The sequence below is a fragment of the Cherax quadricarinatus genome, chromosome 1, assembly GCF_038502225.1.
Source record: "Cherax quadricarinatus isolate ZL_2023a chromosome 1, ASM3850222v1, whole genome shotgun sequence".
In the NCBI taxonomy this organism is placed as follows: domain Eukaryota; kingdom Metazoa; phylum Arthropoda; class Malacostraca; order Decapoda; family Parastacidae; genus Cherax; species Cherax quadricarinatus.
The window spans coordinates 4930940-4944417 of record NC_091292.1 but is presented as its reverse complement, the minus strand read 5'-3'; the positions used below and the strand labels follow the sequence as shown (position 1 = coordinate 4944417).

Genomic DNA, 13478 nt, shown 5'->3' with positions numbered 1-13478 from the left:
TCATAACTCCTAAACGCTTCAACGTTCAAGCTCTCCAAGACAAGCTCAACCAGGTCGAGCCTTCAATCCAGTTCACACTTGAAGAAGAGGTCGACAACACTCTTCCTTTCCTTGATGTTCTACTCTGCAAAGCTGACCACGAACTTCGTTTTAAAGTCTATCGAAAACCCACCAACCAAAACGATCTTCTCCACTTCTACTCTCACCACGACACCAAAACCAAACGTGGTGTAATTATAGGCTTCTTCCTGCGTGCACTCAGAATCTGCAGCAACGAGTTCCTTGAGGAAGAATGCACTATAATTGAACAGGTATTTTCCAAACTCCACTATCCTCGTCACTTCATCAGAGACTGCAGACGGCGAGCACTAAACATCTTCAACACACCCAGAGAAGACACTGCCGAGAAGAGATACATAGTCCTTCCCACCAACTCCATTGCCAAACATGTTTCCAACATCTTTGCCAAAACATCATTCCAAGTATCTACCTCCACAACCACGACCATCAAGGACATCACTAGTAGTAGGCAGGACAAGCCTCCATCCTCTGCAGGGGTATACATAATCCCTTGTAATGACTGCAACAAGTTATACGTGGGCGAAACATCAAGGGACCTCCAAACACGTATTTCAGAACACCAATAGGCAAGCAGGTCTGACGACTCAAGGAATGCCTGCGTACAACACCGTAATTCACACAACCACTTGATAAGCTACAGAAACTCAAGACTTATCGCCACAGAAGACAACACTCAATACCGAAGAATCCTGAAATCATCACTTATTTCTATATCCGACAACTTCAACCAGAATAGTGGCTTCTATAACATAGCTGAACCACTTGCCAAGAAACTTCTTCATCGCTATCCCACATAAGAACACTGTAGAAGGTCTGCTCACAAACTTGTCCAGTCTCCTTTCCAAGCTACCCAAGTTTTTAGACTCTACAACCCAACTCGGTACATCATCAGATGCAGCATTCTTCACCTGACCTCAGCCGGACTATAAATACTCGCGTTCCTTCCACCCCAGGTAGTTCTGTTTGTGACTTGAAAAAGCCCACTGTGTGGGCGAAACGTAGTCAATAAAGGATCACATTATACTGCATTTGTGTTTATATTGCCATTGTGTCGGTATTTTATACCATTTATTTCCACCTGGCTAGGTATGTATCTAATTATGTATGTACCTGGCTAGATATGTATCTAATTATGTATGTACCTGGCTAGGTATGTATCTAATTATGTATGTACCTGGCTAGGTATGTATCTAATTATGTATGTTCCTGGCTAGGTATGTATCTAATTATGTATGTACCTGGCTAGGTATGTATCTAATTATGTATGTACCTGGCTAGGTATGTATCTAATTATGTATGTACCTGGCTAGATATGTATCTAATTATGTATGTACCTGGCTAGGTATGTATCTAATTATGTATGTACCTGGCTAGGTATGTATCTAATTATGCATGTACCTGGCTAGGTATGTATCTAATTATGTATGTACCTGGCTAGATATGTATCTAATTATGTATGTACCTGGCTAGGTATGTATCTAATTATGTATGTACCTGGCTAGGTATGTATCTGATTATGTATTTATCTAATAATGTATGTTCAGATGTACTGCTCCAAGACCTATATCAATACAGAGTGAAAATTAGTATTATTCTGCCCGAAATGCCTAGGCATGCTAGTGATCTTCTTTTTAATTAATATTTTACAACATGCAACCAAACATTGTAAGCTTTACAATAAAAAAAGTTAATTTTTATTTCTTTTGTCTGTTGGTTTACATTCATTCTGTGTATGTGTGTGTGTGTGTGTGTGTGTGTGTGTGTGTGTGTGTGTGTGTGTGTGTGTGTGTGTGTGTGTGTGTGTGTGTGTGTTTGTGATGCAACTTTTGAGACAGACCGTGATAAGAGACCTGACGTAGCTTAAATAACATTTGGTAATACTACATAGGTTTGCCCAGCAGGGACTAGCTACCTAGACTTGCCCAGCAGGGACTAGCTACCTAGACTTGCCCAGCAGGGACTAGCTACCTAGACTTGCCCAGCAGGGACTAGCTACCTAGACTTACCCAGCAGGGACTAGCTACCTAGACTTGCCCGCAGGGACTAGCTACCTAGACTTACCCGGCACAGACTAGCTACCTAGACTTACCCAGCAGGGACTAGCTACCTAGACTTGCCCAGCAGGGACTAGCTACCTAGACTTACCCAGCAGGGACTAGCTACCTAGACTTACCCAGCAGGGACTAGCTACCTAGACTTACCTAGCAGGGACTAGCTACCTAGACTTACCCAGCAGGGACTAGCTACCTAGACTTACCCAGCAGGGACTAGCTACCTAGACTTGCCCGCAGGGACTAGCTACCTAGACTTACCCGGCACAGACTAGCTACCTAGACTTACCCAGCAGGGACTAGCTACCTAGATTTGCCCAGGAGGGACTAGCTACCTAGACTTTCCCAGCAGGGACTAGCTACCTAGATTTGCCCAGCAGGGACTAGCTACCTAGACTTGCCCGGCAGGGACTAGCTACCTAGACTTGCCCAGCAGGGACTAGCTACCTAGATTTGCCCAGCAGGGACTAGCTACCTAGACTTGCCCAGCAGGGACTAGCTACCTAGACTTGCCCAGCAGGGACTAGCTACCTAGACTTGCCCAGCAGGGACTAGCTACCTAGATTTGCCCAGCAGGGACTAGCTACCTAGACTTTCCCAGCAGGGACTAGCTACCTAGACTTGCCCAGCAGGGACTAGCTACCTAGATTTGCCCAGCAGGGACTAGCTACCTAGACTTTCCCAGCAGGGACTAGCTACCTAGATTTGCCCACTTGCCCGGCAGGGACTGCCCAGCAGGGACCAGCTACCTAGACTTGCCCAGCAGGGACTAGCTACCTAGATTTGCCCAGCAGGGACTAGCTACCTAGACTTGCCCAGCAGGGACTAGCTACCTAGATTTGCCCGGTAGGGACTAGCTACCTAGACATGCCCGGTAGGGACTAGCTACCTAGACCTGCCCGGCAGGGACTAGCTACCTAGACTTGCCCGGCAGGGACTAGCTACCTAGACTTGCCCGGCAGGGAAGGAGAGGTAATGGGGGGGGGGGAAAGGGATGTCTTTGATGAACTATGAATTCCAGCAGGCTGAAGGTAGCCCAGGTAGTAGATGAGATGGCGAGTGGGAGGTTATATTGATCATGGAGTGCACAGGAGGGGAGGAAATGATAGGACAGAAAGCAGATTTTCAGAGGTTCGCTAAGTTCTCCTGCAGAAAAGTGCCCTATCAAATTAACCTTTTGGTCCCATATAATTCGAGACAGGATACTATAATAGAAAATGCTTCTGAATATTTCGCAACGCTACTGTTGTGTCTATGTAGATCGGGACGGGACGATGATAAAGACAACAGGTAAGAGAATGTGAAAATCCCTCGAAAGCAAAGGACAGACGAGAGGCTAGGAGCTGGGAAGACCAAACTCAGTGAACTCATCCACATGTAACTTCGACCCCTTTCCCAGTCGGATCAACTCTTCAGACACAGTCCACACCACTATCACTATCACCTACCCCTTACTCTTCATTTTTTTCCCTACACCTCCATTCTCTTCCCTGCCCATAACCCTGTCTTTGATCCCTTCCCCAGTAAAGAGGACCAAACCAACCCAGCCTCCTCTCTCCTGCTGGATAATCATCATTAGGAGGGAGTACACATAAACCAGTGTATGGTAAGAGAAGATAGTATGCGAATATGATACACTAATGCAGATGGTTTATCAAAGAGCGAAAGAACAGCTGAGGTTATGCCAAACATCATAGCTGTCACTAAGACAAAGTTGGCAGAAATGGCAACAGATGCAGTATTTCTAGCAGGATAACAAATGTTTAGGAAAGACGACAAATACCAAATGACAACCTGTACAAGTGTCGTGTGGGGTTCGGTAGGAGATTGGTGGATAAGGTAAACTCACTTGTTGGATGGTAACGCTATATTGTCAGACTGTGGTAAAGGGAGATGGAGCCCAGCCTGCCGTGTTCTGCCTTCTTCTATGCCTATGCGTCGAGTGAGAGGGAGGCAGCTCGTCTCACTGACTCATGCTGTATCCCGTGACGTCATACAGTCACTCGGCCTACTAGGGATCTTCTATATAAAGCACATGGATGGTACTATAATGCTCATCTAATCTATGCATACAACACATGTAAAGGAGGATCAGCAACTATGCTGACACAAGGTTTACCAGCTCTTGTCCTGCTCTGGTCTGCGATTATCCTTGAAAATAATTTCACTCGTTCGTGAATTTTTAAGCATTTTAAAAATCAGGTGGTCCAGTGCATGCAGCAGAATGAAATGAAATAACTTTAATACAAAACTGGTGCTCTGGGGTACCTGGAGTTTACCTGGAGTTTACCTGGAGAGAGTTCCGGGGGTCAACGCCCCCGCGGCCCGGTCTGAGACCAGGCCTCCTGGTGGATCAGAGCCTGATCAACCAGGCTGTTGCTGCTGGCTGCACGCAAACCAACATACGAGCCACAGCCCGGCTGATCCGGAACTGACTTTAGGTGCTTGTCCAGTGCCAGCTTGAAGACTGCCAGGGGTCTGTTGGTAATCCCCCTTATGTGTGCTGGGAGGCAGTTGAACAGTCTCGGGCCCCTGACACTTATTGTATGGTCTCTTAACGTGCTAGTGACACCCCTGCTTTTCATTGGGGGGATGGTGCATCGTCTGCCAAGTCTTTTGCTTTCGTAATGAGTGATTTTCGTGTGCAAGTTCGGTACTAGTCCCTCTAGGATTTTCCAGGTGTATATAATCATGTATCTCTCCCTCCTGCGTTCCAGGGAATACAGGTTTAGGAACCTCAAGCGCTCCCAGTAATTGAGGTGTTTTATCTCCGTTATGCGCGCCGTGAAAGTTCTCTGTACATTTTCTAGGTCGGCAATTTCACCTGCCTTGAAAGGTGCTGTTAGTGTGCAGCAATATTCCAGCCTAGATAGAACAAGTGACCTGAAGAGTGTCATCATGGGCTTGGCCTCCCTAGTTTTGAAGGTTCTCATTATCCATCCTGTCATTTTTCTAGCAGATGCGATTGATACAATGTTATGGTCCTTGAAGGTGAGATCCTCCGACATGATCACTCCCAGGAGACAATGCAGAGTTTCTTGGACACCCCTACTTTTTCTAGGGTGTGGCTGTGGTATAAGTACCGTGTACTCTGATATCCTGCTCTGGTCTGTATATATGTCGTGCTAAATAGGTAAAATTGGTCAATTAGCAAGAACTCGTTTAAAATTAAGTCCTTTCTGAAATTTTCTCTTGTACGTTTAAAGATATATTTTTTTCAATTATGTTAATGAAAAAATTAATAATTTTGTACCAAAAGAACCTTAGAAAACTTATCTAACCTTATTATAACAAGGACAGTTTAATTTAGCCTAATCCAACTAACTATATGTTGCATAAGTTTGCAGTAATTTAATAAACACAACGAAATATATTTTTTACGTTAGGTTCAGAATGATTTTCGCGAAATTATTGCATACACAATTTTCGCTTGTCTTATTCGGCAAGAAGAGCATTGCTATTTAAGCCAACATCGCAAGTTTTACCTATTCGGCACGACATATATACACAATCATTATCATTAGAATCATAATAAACTGGGAATCACACGAGGGTCATGCAGAGCTGTCAAAAATTACATAACATACAAGTATGCGATGTCAGATCAGTGATGTGGTGAGTCCGGTGTGAAGGCCGCAGCTGGGCCTGGTAAACATGTTATAAAAACACAATAAACTCCATTAAAATTACGCTATTTCGACGCTAATGTACGAATGTTAGCTGAATGTCTCTTGAGAATAATTCTGTCATATCTCGTATCTTTTATCAGGAGTATTTTTTAATGTGTGTGGGCGTGAATCCAGTAACCATTTTAGTTGTGTGGTGTCCGCCCATGTTGAGTGAATGGAGGGCGGCGGCGGCCGCCCAGGGTGTATGACCAGTGTTGAGGCGAACCTTTATCTCTAAATGTATATAATGTCAGGCAACGACAACTTACACCTTTCATCAACATGATAAATATTTTATATGAGATTAATAATAATAATAATTATATATACAGAGACCCTTGGCTCATGGGGAAAGAATGCATCTAAATTCCTTAAGGAGCTGGGAAAAAGACTCATCAGGGTAACTAGGGATCCCAGGGCAGCTAGTTTTCTGTTCCAGCGGCTCAGTGCGGCTATTCAAAGGGGTAATGCCTGCTGTAGTTTGGGCACACGCCCCAGCTCTGAGGAGCTGGATGAGATTTTCGCCCTATAATCGGTGATACACACGTTACAACATGTACCGTATATGCCACCTTTATATCAACAATGTATCTCTTAAATCTTTTGTACTATATACATATATATATATATATATATATATATATATATATATATATATATATATATATATATATATATATATATATATATATATATATATATATATATATTATTAATACATGAACTGGTAAAAAGAATATAGACTGAGAATACTAAAATTGTAAAGAGCGAGTCAGGGCGTATAATTGGCACTGATCACAGCCTATGTACAACGCTAGCCAAGTGTACAGTACTGCCAGTGTAGTGACTACACTGCCCAACACCTGTAACTACAACATACGTACTTCATTTTGACTATATCATCTATGGAGGGCACCACAAGTAGTGTAGAAACTCTCTAGGAATGAGTCTCGTCCTGGTTTTGTATGTGAAGAAACAAACAGCCTTTATGAGCCTTGGACGGAAACTGGCCAATCCCACCGCGGCCTTCATGGGTGTGGTTCCCAGTTTAACCAATCACAACATACATACGTACTCACCTAATTCACCTAATCGTGGTTACAGGGGTCGAGACTCAGCTCCTGGCCCCGCCTCTTCACTGGCCGCTACTGGGTCCTCCCTCTCCCTGCTCCATGTGCTTTATCATACCTCGTCTTAAAACTATGTATGGTTCCCGCCTCCACTACATCGCTTGCCAGACTATTCCACTTCCGAACAACTCTGTGGCTGAAGAAATACTTCCTAACATCCCTTTGACTCATCTGAGTCTTCAGCTTCCAATTGTGACCCCTTGTTTCTGTGTTTCATCTCTGGAACATCCTGTCTCTGTCCACCTATCTATTCCACACAGTATTTTGTATGTCGTTATCATGTCTCCCCTGACCCTCCTTTCCTCCAGTGTCGTCAGACCGATTTCCTTCAACCTTTCTTCGTAGGACATTCCCCTTAGCTCTGGAACCAGCCTTAATAATAATAATAATAAGTTTATTTCTTTGTAAAGGTTACAATGTGTAATTACAATTTTGATTTGCTAAATAGAAAGATAGCCACTATCATGCCGAGTGAAAACCTTTGCACTCTCTCTAATTTCTTGATGTGCTTGACCAGGTGTGGGTTCCAAACTGGTGCTGCGTACTCCAGTATGGGCCTGACGTACACAGTGTATAGAATCTTGAACAACTCCTTTTTGAGGTATCGGAACGCTATTCTCAGGTTTGCCAGGCGCCCATATGCTGCAGCAGTTATCTGGTTATCTGGTACATGCATTGTCCTCTTCGCTTTCGGGCTGAGTGGACGCACTGCGCAAACAGCTCCTGCTTTCTCTGGTGCGCAACTTCCTGTTTTCACCAAGATGGCTGCCAGCTACCGCAGGAGGAGCAACACCATGTGTGTTGACCTTGTTAAAGGGGCAATTTACCCTACGAATGCCTCTGTTTTATTACCAACGATTATACGGGACACGTTTGGCATTGAAGTTGAAGAATTACACGGAATAGCACTTAATGGATCATCACGAATCTTCATAAAGTTCTGCACAGTGGAGGCATACGAAAGGACAGTGACTCAGTACCAGGAGAAGAACATCACCGTATCATCTGGTCTGGAGGTACGCCTGCGGGATGCCTCAAAATACTACACCTGGGTGAGGATCCGCAACGTTCCTTTCGAGGCAGACGATGTAGATATCAGAGAGACATTTCAAAGATATGGTGAGGTGCATGCTATAACTTTAGTTCGATGGACGGAGGGAATCTATGAAGGGTTGCCGGCTGGATCTTAGACCGTCAAGATGTCTTTAAGACCTATTCCATCGTATGTTGTCCTGGAGGATTTTAGGACACAGCTGTATGTGACCTACGCGGGACAACGAAAGACATGTCGCCTGTGCGGCGCTTTTGACCACATGGCGGCCGGATGTGGTAAAGCAGCAGCGCTGCGGCCTTGGGAACGGCAAGTAGTCACAGAGTCTCAGGCGGAACCTCTGCCGAAGACTTTGAGTGCAGCAGGCAAAGGTAATTGGGCGGACGAAGTGGAGGGCGTGTTAGAGAATTGTGTGACACTACCAGTGGCTTCGGATGCTCCCCCGCAAACGGGCCCGGGAGTTGAGCAGCAGCCTGTGGGGGTGGGAGAGACCGGTGATCCACAGGAGTTATCTACGCCCCTACAGGAGATGATTAAGTCTTTCCTGGACGTGCCTGCGGAGGAGAACCCAGCTACAGACAGGAGAATTCTGACGGTTGAGAAGGACTTGATTGAGCAGATTCCAGAGCCTCTGGGGTCAGAGCCTGGCATGTTGCAGTTGCTACAGGTGGAAGCTGAGGTGCACAAGGGCAATGGAAATACTGATATGGAAATTGAGGGCACATCTAGAAAGAGGGCTGGAGGCTCGTCGGATGAGGAGGTTATAACACCAGCTCAGCGTACAGGGATGAAGACGTGGGCAGGAGTGATTAAGAAAGGGCAGGGTAGTGCACAGGGGAAGGGAGGGGGTACAGGCGGGAAAGAGTGCACGGGAAAAGACAGAAGCAGCAAAAAGTGGAACAGACAGGACACAGAGACATAGAGGAAAGCCACCCTTTCTGAATCTTTAAGTGTCTAACGATAAACGTGAATGGCCTTAGAGCTGACGGTAAACGAGTATGGTTGGAGGATGTTTTGCGGTGTTTTAACATTGATGTGTGTTTTATTCAAGAACACAATTTCAAGTATGGCAGAGAGTTGAGGCTGAACGGTTTTAGGATGTATGTTGGTAGTTCAGGGAAATTAAAGGGTGGGGTGGCAGTGGCAGTGAGGGAGTCCAGCCCATTCCACGTGCTCAAGTGGGAAGAGGGAGGGGAGGGGAGGGTGGTGAGGGTGGAAGGGATATGGGGTGAGATTAGAGTATGTTTTCTGGGGATATATATGCCGGCAGATAGTAACATACGGGTAAAGGTGAATTTTGTAAGGGAGGTTTTGCTTTTCTACATGCAGGGTTTACCAATGGTTTCTATAATAGGTGGGGATTGGAATTGTGTAATCAGGAATAAGGATGTGGAGCCGAGAGGGGCAGGGTGTGTGCTTGGAGTATTGAGGGATTTGTTGAGGGATGCAGGGGTTTATGACATAGTCAGGGGCGATGGGTGGAAAGTAGAGCACACGTTTATGCGGAGGGGTTATGCTGCCAGGTTGGATCGTATATATATAACTCGAGATATAACAGTAGAACGTGTAATGACGATAGATTTAGGTTTTTCGGACCATCGTGCCGTTTTGGCAGAGATGGCATGAGAAGGGATGGTTCGTAGGTATGTGGGTTATTGGAAAATGAATGTGAGGCTACTTCAGGGAGAGGGGGAGGGGTTGTTTTTTAGGGAATGGTGGAAGCAACTATGGGAGGCTCGCAATGAAGAGGAGGATGTCTTGGAATGGTGGGAGAAGCATGCTAAATTGCAGATTAGGGAGTATTACCAGCATAGAGGAAGGGACGAGGCGAGGTGGAGGTATGGTTTACAGAAATATTTAGAGGGGCAGCTAAATGATTGTTATGAAGGGGGAGGGGGGCTAGACATGGAGAAATAGAGGTTTTAAGGGGAAGATTGAGGGATATACAAAATTCTCGTTTTGATGCGATACGTGTGAGGGAAGGTTTAGAGGAGGTTCTATGGGGTGACAAACCGTCAGGATGTGTTTTGAGGAGATTTAGGAATAGGCAACAGATGACCACGATTATGGGATTAGAGGTGTGTAAAGGGGTGGGGGGATATAGGGTGGGGCAGGTACTTAGTACCACTGATGGAATGAGCAATTATGCTGATTATTGGTTTAGGGAGAATTTTAAGCAGAGGGAGGGAGGAGAGAGGGAGAGAGAGATTATGGGAGAAGGAATTCGAGGTATTTTAGGGGAGGAGGAGAGTGCGGTAATAGAGGGTAGGATCAGTGAGGAGGAGGTGGAGGAGGCAATAATGGGCTTGAGTAGGGGAAAAGCGCCGGGCATTGATGGAATTCCTAATGATTTCTATATTACACATTGGGATTGTATGAAGGAATGTCTGGTCCGGTTGTTTAACTGTATGAAGGAAAGGGGAGTGTTGGGGGAATCGCAGGGCATGGGGGTAGTAGTTTTGGTCTATAAGGGAGGGGGGGGGAAGACCTTGGGTGCTTTTAGGGCGATCTCCCTCATGTGTGCAGATTATAAAGTTTTTGCGAAGGTTTTAGGTAACCGTATGAAAAAGGTGCTTGACCGAGTCCTACATAGAGGACAGTGTGGGATTCCAGGTCGAAGTATGCGTGAGGGGCATGGAAGAATTAAGGATTTTGTGGAGGGTAGACAATGGGGGGGGATCTTGGGGATTGATTGGAAGCAGGCTTATGACAGTGTAGATAGACATATGTTGTGGTGCATTTTAAAAAAAAAACAGGGTTTTGGTGATGAGATTGTGCGCTGGGCGACTACTTTGTATATGCCTGCAACGGTCAGGGTACAGGTTAATGGGAAGTTAGGGTTGCCGGTGCAGATGGGGATGGGTTTGCGACAGGGTTGCCCCTTGTCTCAAATCCTCTTTGCATGCATGCAGGACCCTTTTTATAGGCTTATAGAGGAAGGAGTGTGGGAACAGGGAGAGGTGGGTCCTGGGAGATATGGTATTGTGGGGTATGTGGATGACACCACAGTTTTGGTAGGAGGGGAAATAGGATTGGGGAATGTGGGACGTATAATAGATATTTTTGGTGGGGCGATAGGGATGAGGGTTAATGGAGCAAAGTCAAAGTTATTAGAAGTAGGCACGTGGGTGGGGGGGTTTGGGGGGAACAGTATGGGTGGAACGTAGTGGATATAATTAAGATATGTGGGGTTGTGTATATGGCGGACGCTGGGGAGGCACAGAGAATAAATTCCAAGGAAGTAGTGAGTAGAGCGAGGGTAGGATGCGCGGGTGGAGGGCTGGGGATGTAACATTGCAGCAGAGGGTGGTGGTAGTAAATACACTTGTGTACAGTAAAGTGTGGGGCGTGGCAGAAATATATCCCCTGAGGTCGTGTGATATTCAGGAACTGGAGAGGGTGGTTTTGAGGTATGTGTGGGGTTATGGGAAGCCATGGCTACGGAAGGAGGTGGTGATGATGGGCGTGCGGCAGGGTGGGCTGGGTCTTATACCTTTGGACACACGAGTGAAGGCAGTGTATGTGAAGCAGCGATACTTGAGGGTGGGAGGGGAGAGGGGTAGAAGGGTGGGAGAGGTCATGAAGGATGTGCGAAAATGGTGGAAGGGAAAGGCACTACTGGAGTGTGAAGATATGGTGCGAAATTTGTTGGCAGTAAGGGAAGCAAAAAAAGTAAGGGTAAGTAGGCTTGGGAGGACAGGTTGGCAGGGTACAGTGATACAGGGAGTAGCTACATACCCAATGTATGATTGGAGGGGCATTTGGGAAGACTTTCGGAAGATCAGATTAAAGCCAAGGGTTCGTGAAGTGGTTTATAGATTCTTTATGGGAATTCTAGCTACAAGGTCAGTGCTATATAGAATGGGTTATGTAGGTGCTGGCACTTGTTTGCATTGTGAGGAAGAGGAGACGGCTTTTCATGCCATATATTTTTGTGAAAACTTGGGTTTTGTAAGGGCATGGTTAGCGAGAGTTCTGGGTATAGTGGCGGGAGGGGGGAGAAACATTTCTACTTTGAGGGCTTTGCATTTTGATGTGGGAGGGGTTTCCAAGGACATTCGGAGGGCAGTGATGTATGTAGTGGCAGATTTTTTGTATGTGTCTTGGTGCATGCGGGAGGTGGGGGGTGAATATAGGGTGCGGGCGCTTGCGGCGAGTGTGTATCGTACAGTATGCAGAAATAGGCTACTATATGGGAGGTTGTGGGTAAATAGTTTTCCCTTGGGTTATCGTAATCTGTCGGTAGGTGTAATGTTAGGGTTGGGTGTAGTTTAGAGCTGGATTGGGCTGGTTCTCCCTAAACCGGCATTCTTGTTCTTTTTTGAGATTAGTGGAGGATGGAAGGTGGAATAAAAGTGTGTGGTAGTGGAGCATATGGGTGTAAAGTCGTTAGGAATGAGGGGGGGCGTAGGGGGGGTGAACTGGTGACATTTGGTTAAGAGACGGGTTTTATGACTTTCGACGTCAGGTACGAACTTGAGCATGGAAGGGAACGTGAGTTTGTGTTTTTTTTTAATACAGATAGCATGGGGTCAGGGGATGGCAGGGGGTGGCTTTCTGAAGTGTCTTTTGCCAGGTTGGTTTTGTTAATGATTGAGGTAGTACTGCCCGGTACATGTTTTATTAGGATCCATAAGTTATATTGTGTAACTTAGTGCGTGACAGAGTAAGTCTGATGTTGCTCTGGAACATTGTTAATAAATATATATATCTTGTTGAACATAATACATAAAAAATGGGAATATGTATTAGTGAGCGAGTTACAATTTCTAGTGTACTGTTACCATATTAGTTGGTATTCTTCACTTTGTCAAATAATTACTATCTATATATTGTTATAAGTTATTTATGTTAGTTCTTATTTTATACGTTTTAAGTGAACAAATGTAAGGTGTTGTGACGTCTAGTGCAAGTGGCATTTATCTTGCACTGGGGAAAAGGGGAAGTGTAAAGTAAATATGATTGGATCATAACGAAATGTCATTGAATATATGTACACTGTATTTAGAAGACGGGAAGGATTGTGAGGATTGTCAATATATGTATTAATTCTTATGTAAATTTCATGGAACTCAGGGTGATAATAATGTACACCTATTAGTCGGATGATAAGTATTGATATTATGCTTATTGTAATATAATTTGATTGATGAAATGTATAATCTGGTTTTTAGCTTTGGAGTAAAGAGATAAAAATCATAGGTGATGGGGGATATTTTGTAAGCACAAAGATGAATCAGCAGTATGTATTTAGAAAATGTAACAATTTTATTTTTCTGTGGCGGAGACGATAAGGGGTTCTCATATTCCTTTATGTTATTGTACTTTAATGTATTTTTAAATTTAATGACTGATGGAGGTTATGAGTGGTGACGGCAGACACAGTTACTAGGCATGTGGGGGGGGGGGGAGGGTGAAGAGTCAGCGGTAGTGTATTAAATCCACCACCGTCCACGATATTGATTGTTATCATGGGGTATATGAGGGTTAGGGTGTG

The 13478-nt window shown here is 45.0% G+C and overlaps 1 long non-coding RNA gene across 1 annotated transcript in view; it reads right to left on the bottom strand.

Moving 5' to 3' along the window:
* The window catches only part of LOC138853114 (uncharacterized), a 29632-nt gene extending 25397 nt beyond the window's left edge, over positions 1–4235 (bottom strand). The window contains exon 1 of the long non-coding RNA XR_011392347.1: positions 3982–4235. This is a non-coding gene — a long non-coding RNA (uncharacterized lncRNA). The remainder of the gene's footprint in view (positions 1–3981) is intronic.
* Between the last annotated feature and the right edge of the window lie 9243 nt (positions 4236–13478).